The sequence below is a fragment of the Schistocerca cancellata genome, chromosome 1, assembly GCF_023864275.1.
Source record: "Schistocerca cancellata isolate TAMUIC-IGC-003103 chromosome 1, iqSchCanc2.1, whole genome shotgun sequence".
Taxonomy (NCBI): Eukaryota; Metazoa; Arthropoda; class Insecta; order Orthoptera; family Acrididae; genus Schistocerca; species Schistocerca cancellata.
This window is the reverse complement of record NC_064626.1, coordinates 531,801,629-531,810,191: the sequence shown is the minus strand read 5'-3', so window position 1 is coordinate 531,810,191 and position 8,563 is coordinate 531,801,629.

Here is an 8,563-nt window from a genome sequence, read left to right as displayed (position 1 = left end):
TTCTCTTTGTAGACTTCCCTACATTCTTATTCAATTTGCTGCTGAAAGCTTGTTGAGCCCTGTCTACATCTACTTCTGTGAGAGGCTCATCAGTTTCTGACTGAGGCAACAGGTCAAACCTATTTTGTACATTAATGACAAAGCTGTCAGAAGAATTTCTTGGCCTGTTCCTTATGCCTGTTGCCACTTCCCACCCCTGTTTACCCTTCTCCCCCCTTAACCTGCCCAGTTCTCGCCTAGCCTCATCTAACTCAGCCTGAAAGGCAGCAATTTTCCCCTCCTGTTCCACAATCTTTCTATTTCTACTGCATAGCCTACAGAACCACTGATGAGTCTCGCTCATTTTCCCAATTCCCACGCCACTACAATCGCCCCAATGAAAAAAGTTACGACATCCATCACACCAGACCCCGGAGCTAACAGACATAACACAATGCTTTACACAGTATTATTATTTGTATGTCTGTAAGTATGGCAATCGCGACACAAAACTCTAGCACCATTAAGTCTTCCAACCTCTACGAATCCAGAACATGGGAGCTGAGCGCTCAATTAGTTCTGGGATTTGGATATGACGTAATGTTCTTGTTTTGCCCAGTGTGAACACACAGTTTTATGGGTTGTTGTGATCCAGTGTGAATCAGAAAACCAATTGTTACAAAAACAGCAAATAGCATATTACCAGCTGTTTATTCCAGTTATTTGTAGCTGCGTCGACTACAGAAACCAATGGCACTTTGTGACGAGTATCTAGACGATTTTTAAATGGACTGCAACTTCTAGCAAAACCATAATAAAAAAATGGGACAACTGACAGATGAGAATTTAGGGAAAAATTACATCTGTATGACAAAATGTGTGCTCCTGTGAAATGGAGCAGAATATTTGCAACTCAATAACGTAAGTGCACATAGTTAAATTAAATAGAAGATGAGGGGAGTACAAATACAGTATCTCTCATATGGTGGAGATTCTATATGGTGTGCTGTAATGAACTGGACAGGGGCCATAACTTTTCGTAGTCTACATTAATGATATTCCCAATGATATCCAGAAGAAGGCCATCCTATTTCTCGCATTATTTCACAATTAATTCAGTTACGTATGTTTTGGCCTCTCACTTCACACATGAAGTTCGTTTAGGGTTTATGTATAAGTATTTCTAGAGTCTGTTGTGTGAAACCCACTAAGAACCATGTATGACCTCGTAATATCTGAATGTTAAGGTATGTGCACACGATGCCTCTTTCGTCATGTGCAATCTCAGGCGCATGGGAATAAAGGGCCTGCACAAAAATCTGTGGAAAGAACGCTTGTATGTTCTGCTGTGTACATTGATATAAAGGCGACAGAAACAGAAAATGCAAAAGAGCTTGTAGGTAAAGACATATCGACAGAGAAATGAGAAATACAAAGTGATGACGTTTTGTCTGCAAATTTTGGAAGGTCAGACGAGATTTTAGATTTTCTGCTTGGGAAACTGCGGCATTAAGGCTGGCAATAAACTTTTGTTAGTTAGTAACTGGTGGCTTATATATTCGTTTGATTTATTTATTCCTCATTTCAAAACAACGTGTTTCAATTCTATCAAATTTGTAACATGTAATGTGGAATAATTGTAATTATTAGCATCTCTAAGAACTGTGTTCATGTACAATTATGAATTGTTCCACATCCACACAGTTCCCTTGCATACTGGATCAATGGAATAAGAATAAATAATTAAAAATGAAAATTGTTATTCCTGAAACTAAGAAACACTTAAGGGAGGTTCCTAGTCGTTATGTGAGGGTTAGTTTACTTTCAATGCATCATTTGTATTTAATCATGAAATATGATATGTAGATTAGCATCCTCAGATTCAACAAACTTAGGAATTTCATAGTTGCTAGAATCCACTGGAACCGAGGTTCTGTTTTTCAATTTCTTGTTTTTTGCACTATCAGTGTGCTTCATTTCTCTTTTTATTAGTTTGTTGAGGAGCTACACATAACCCTTTCCTGCCTTTGTTCAGTCCGCCTGCGAGATTTTCTCCGCTCGGGGTCTGGGTGTAGTGTTGTCCTCATCCTCATTTCATTCGCAACACCGACGTGCGAGTCGCCCAATTTTCCTCAGTTCAGATGCCAGGCTCCTCACTTCTTGTCCTTTTAAGTAGCCATAGCGTGAATACTCGTCCACAGTTTTCATAAACACTTTACATAAATTTTTGGGTTATTATGCTCACTTCCTACTTCAAAACTTATGGTATCTTATTGACTGCAGAAATACGATTGGAGACTTTTAAACTAATACATGACGCTCAGGGCAACATCTCAAATTTTTATTCAAATGATCTTCAGGAGAGGTATTTCACACGACTTTTTTCTATATCTGTAATCATCTATAAACTTAAGCTTGCTTCCTTAGGTTGCGTTCACTGTGCTGACAACGGTCGTCAGACACCGTCGCCTGAGGTCGCGTGGTAACATCGGCCAGCAGCGCGGTCATAGTGCGTCCGATCTCCTCCGTCAGTTTTTTGGCAAGGTGAAGGAGGTTTGGTTAGGTTAGAATCTATTCTATATATGCAGTACATTAAGTTTTAAACCTCTTAGGGTGGGATGGATACCATGACGCCTCTGTGCTTGGATACTGCTGCATAGCGGCTTCTAATTAGAGAACAACGAATGCATGTGAATGATCTTTCTTGTCCCATAAAAAATGTAGCGAGTACTATACCCTTGTCCTTAATTATTGTAATAACAAAACAAGTTTTACGAATATATGAGATGACAGGAGAAACGTTCTGGTACATACTCGAGATAATTCATGGTGACCTTGAAAAACACGTTATAAACACTATTTCTCTGTATTTATTTAAAGTTGTGCAGATGTGAGTCACTTAACATTCAATGACTGTCGTTTAAGCACTCGAGTGAAAGACAAGCATAAAGTGTAGCTTAAGGTAGTTCTGAAAACCTAAAGATGGAAATACATATCGTGCACCACGTTTGCAAACCACTTCACATTAACAGAATCACTACCCTACTGGCATAAAACGCCACTAAACACTAAACAGTAATAATAATTTGCATAAAACTAATGACATAAAAAAAGAGAGAGAGAGGGAAAAGAAAAGGAATAAAGATTTTTCCTATTTGAGGTTTCGAATAAACCTGCGATTTCAATCCGAATTATATCCCGATTATATTTTCATCCTCAGGATGCCACAAACTCATTCTTTATTGGAGTAAACTTATCAGTTTCTCACACTCCATATTTCGTGTGGGAGAACGGCCCATTTGACCGAAGAGAACAAACTGATTTGAATTTTACGTATTACTGTCCTAAGTCTGCATGTTCGGAAGGCAGGATTGGCTATAGTGTGACCATGCACGTAGGGCGTACTGATTTGAAAAGATCAGCTATCTCCGGCCGATGTCAGCCATTGGGGAATCCACCGATACCTGAACCCCGACCCACAACATTAGGAGTCAACAGACATTATTGCACATAAATCGCTTTACAGCATTACCTCAACACACAACATAATCAAAAAAATATCGACTCCAGCTACCCATTGTCTGCTAAATGGCACAAAGATTCCCATCGAGGGCGAGTAACAATGCGCTTATGCACGGCCTCCATTTCCAGGAAATTATGCACACGCAAAGTTGAACACAAAAAGGCATCGTGTGGACTCAACTTAAAGCATGCAAATGTTGAACGGGCAATTTTATTGTGTATTTAGATCTTTCTTGATTTATTTGGGTCAGTCTTCTCCTACTTGGCTGCTGGAAAATGCTACTTCCTAAATTAATGTTATTTGAGTGTGCAATTTGGAAAAGCACTTTCATTACTCTTAAGACTGCAAGGACATGTACAGAAAGTGGAGAACAGACTTTGATATTAGTTGTATTGTAGCAGAACAATTCATATTCCCAAATGAAATTAAAAAAGGCTTGTAGGTTCTATCATCCACTATCCCTTAAACCTAGCGATCTTAAGGTAAGCCAATGTTAAATACTAGGTACACAAAAGTCATGAATTAAAAGAAATGCATACCCTTTAAAAATTATGATGTATTCTGCGATCATTCGAGCACAAATGGCTGACTTTACTTTCACTAAATTCTCAATTCCCTGTCCACAGGTTGACTTACCGGTATTCATATAATGTCCAGAGGTGGACCTAATCATAGAGTTAATTTGCATTTACATTATGGCAATTATACAGCAATTATGTCTGATACTACAGTCATGCATTCAGACCTACATCTTGCAAGCTAGTAACAAAAAATTACAGTCCTTGCTTTTTCTCTTCATTCACAGAAATTTTATTGATCTTGCAAGGATTGCTTCACACTTGCAGGTGTTTTACTTCAGTACATGATACCAATATTTTAATTAAAGGAAAAGTTCTGGTAGAAACTGCTGAAGGCAATGTGAGGGCAAAAGTCTTAATGAGCTTCAGAAACAACCAAAGCAAACAGACTTTCTAAGGAAATAAATATATTTCTATTTACTAGCCTTCACTATCACAATAGCCAACCAATGTTGTCCTTTTTTATATATTTTTGTACATTAAATTATTAAAAAATAGCTTGCATAAACCCCTAACACAGAACAAATAATAAGTGGTACATAATTTTTACATCCCATATAATACTATGTTACTACCCGTAATAACATAGCAAATTACAAACTCAATGACAGCAAATATTTTAAAGCATAATCAAATATGCAAACAACATTGCAGCTATAAAAACCCATAATTTTTCTATTTTAAGTTGATCTTTTCTTCTTTTAAAGCTTCAAGTTACTTTGAGTTCCTCAACTTCTCAAGTTTATTGATTTCTATAGATAAAACTCTACTTTCTTTTATCTTTTCTATACATTCTCAGGTTTTCCTAATATGATATCTTCTTTGGACTGGTTAACAGTGCTTGGGTAACTGGTATATTCTGATTGCTTTGATGGAATCTTATTGCATTTTCTACTGTTCCTTGAGCACTTAAATTTGTTTATGATGCTTTCAACAAACAAATTTTTTGTTTTCAAGAAACCACCCCCAACTGTTGTATTTCCATTTCAAAAGTCTAAATTCAGTTTAATAACTTTCCAAAGTACCTTACAGTTCTGATTATCCAAAATGAAAGAAGTGTAAAATTTAGTGCAAAAATGGTACATACTTCACTGCAAAACTACTATATACTGGGTGCCAGAACACAGCCGACGAAAAAAGAATAGAAACAGAAGATTTACCAGCCTACAATAGTATGCTTGATTACGTGAATATGGCATAATACGATATTGGTACAGCTATTAATAGTTCTTACTATACTTCAATTTTTAATACAAAACAACCAAATTTAAAACACTACCCTACTTTTCCAAAAATGCCCCCTATGTTCACTGGCTGTCAGAATTTTTTAAGTGTTCTCTGACCTTCTGGGAACTGGAAGCCTTGTTTTAATCTCTGCACATTATTATTATTAACGAATGTCATCATTGGAGAAAGATAAGCACGCGATTTTCAATCTTTCTTAAGGTGGTTCTTATTTTCCCAATATTTCTTAATATTCTTCCCAAAGGCCTTCTTTATTTCCTTGGTCCACTTGGTTGTTTCTGTCTCTGAAGTAAATTTCCAGCTGTCAAGTTTGCTTCTGGATGTATCCCTGTCTGAAGTTTGTGTTATATCGATTTTTGCTTATGTCAAATCCTTTTTAATTTCAGTTACCAGCATACAGTCCAATAGATGTTTAGTTAGTCTGTTTTCTGTTTCCAGGTAATTTGTCTAGCCATCCATAGAACTTCAACTCTTTCCAATGTTTGATTCTTTTTCTGTCATCTCGATGGTTTGTAATCGGTATCCACCTAGTGTGTACTGCGGTCCCATAATTTTTCTAATAATCTCTCTCTCTACTTTTTTAGTTTCTTAAAAATCTAGTTTTCAAGTCAATAAGAGTGTTTCCCTTGCTTATGTGACTGCCGGCTTGATTACTGTGTTGTACTGTCTAATTTTAGTGCCTTCTGACAGGCATTTTTGTTACACAAATTTTGAACAAGCCTGGATGCTTTCTCGATTTTCTGCAATCTGATTTTTTGTGCTATTTTTTCAAGTCCTGTTGGTTCAATAATTTCACTGAGATACTAAACATGTTTGACTCTGCCAATTTCACCATAATTTGTTTTAAGTTTCGGAATACATACTTGGAACAGATGAATTCAGTCCACTCAAAAGGGATTTGCAGGCCAACTATCTTTTCACATCATTTGAGGGTCTCAATTTCTTTTACCGCTGTTTCTTTACTGTCTGTTACAATCGTTAGCTCATCTGCAAATGCTAAATATGGAACATTCAATTTTTCCTTGACTACTTCCTAGTTCGACTGGCTTCCAAAAGTTTTGTTTTCTTACTTCCATTCTTTCATTGTTATTGTTCAGGTCTTCAGTCCGGAGACAAGTTTGATGCAGCTCTCCATGCTACTCTATCCTGTGCAAGCTTCTTCATCTCCCAGTGCCTATTGCAACCTACATGCTTCTGAATCTGCTTAGTGTATTCATCTCTTTGTCTCCCGCTATGATTTTTACCCTCCACACTGCTCTCGAATACCAAATTGGTAATCCCTTGATGCCTCAGAATATGCCCTACTAACCGATCCCTCCTTCTAGTCAAGTTGTGGCACAAATTTCTCTTCTCTCCAATTCTATTCAATACCTCCTCATTAGTTATGTGATCTACCATCTAATATTCAGCATTCTTCTGTAGCACCACATTTCGAAAGCTTCGATTCTCTTCTTGTCTAAACTATTTATCATCCATGTTTCACTTCCATACATGGCTACACTCCATACACATACTTTCAGAAACAACTTCCTGACAATTAAATCTATACTCAATGTTAACAAATTTCTCTTCTTCAGAAACGCTTTCCTTGCCATGGTCAGTCTATATTTTACATCCTCTCTACTTCGACCATCATCAGTTATTTTTCTCTCCAAACAGCAAAACTCATTCACTACTTTAAGCGTATCATTTCCTAATCTAATTCCCACAGCATCACCCGATTTACTTTGACTACATTCCATTATCTTCATTTTGCTTTTGTTGATGTTCATCTTATATCCTCCTTTCAAGACACTATCCATTCCGTTCAACTGCTCTTCCAGGTCCTTTGCTGTTTCTGACAGAATTACAATGTCATTGGCAAACCTTGAAGTATTTATTTCTTCTCTATGGATTTTAATTCCTACTCCAAATTTTTCTTTTGTTTCCTTTACTGCTTGCTCGATATACAGATTGAATAACATCGGGGATAGGCTACTTTCTCTAAAACTATTTACTTTGTGTATTGAGTTCGACTTGAGTGCCTTGATTTCTTAAAAATAGTTTTTAGATTGAAGATCTGTTCCGGGTATGATCTATTAGATCAAAAGCCTGATCGGTAATCTGAAACTGTATGTTTCAGTTGTTCTCGTGCTCTCTTTAAGAGACATGCGGATAAAATTTTTTTATTGGCTATACCTCTGTAGCTGTTTACATCTTATCTCTCTCCCTTTGTTGCAATGGGCGAATTTGTGCACATTTCCAGTCCTCTGGAATATTTTCTGTCTGCCAAATTTCTTGGGATGATTTTAGTGGTTTCTTAAGGAATTTGGTCCAAGGTTCTTTGGCAGCTCTGCTGCAATTCCATCTCCTCCTCATGACTATTATTTTTGAGCTTTTTAATGTGACTATAAATTTTCTTGTTGAGTTGGCAGTAGTGAAGTTTCACTCTTGTGTTCCAGTTGTAATCTGACAAATCTCGTACTTGGTTGTGAGCAATTTAGAAGTTGTAAGAAATATTAGGCTAATTCTTGACAATTTTCTTTTGTTTCCTGAAACATGTTTTGTGGAGTGTATTCTTTGGTTTAATTTGCAAATGTTTTGGAAAAGACATTTGCTTTGTGGTTTCTAAAGTCTTCTGCAATTGAGTTTAGCTGTTCTTTAAGATATTTTCTTTCAGTTTGTTTAAGTATTTTAGTTGTTTGTTTTCCGACTTAAAAAAAATTACGTAGTGCGATTTCCAATTTGTCACAATTTTAATTTAAGAAGGCTCACTGTATCTCTCTTATTGTATTAACACAACCAAAATCCAACCATGAACGTTCAGATCTTTTCCTTTAATGGGAGCAATTCTCTTGTTTTCTGTACAATTTGCATTTGGAAATATCTCCAGTTGTTTGTAGGTTGTTTTGTCATATTTCTGTAATTACTGATTCTTGGATTTTTTCTAAATCAAATTTGGGAATTAGTGGTGTTTTCTTTTGGCATTTCCCTGTTGGTGTGAATTTAATTTTGAATCTGATAAGATAATGGTCAGAATCCCAATATGTGGACTTTAACGTTGTTTCTTTCTTTTGGAAATCGCAGGAGATTGCAATACGGTCTATTTGAAATTCACCTAGCTGAAGGATCGCAGATCACCACGTTTTTTGTTTCTTAGAGTTATTTCGAAGTGATATTGAATTGAGTTTTAGATTGTGCTGTTGGCAAAACTCAATGAGCCTGATGTCATCTCTTTACCAATTTGTGCGTTGAAATC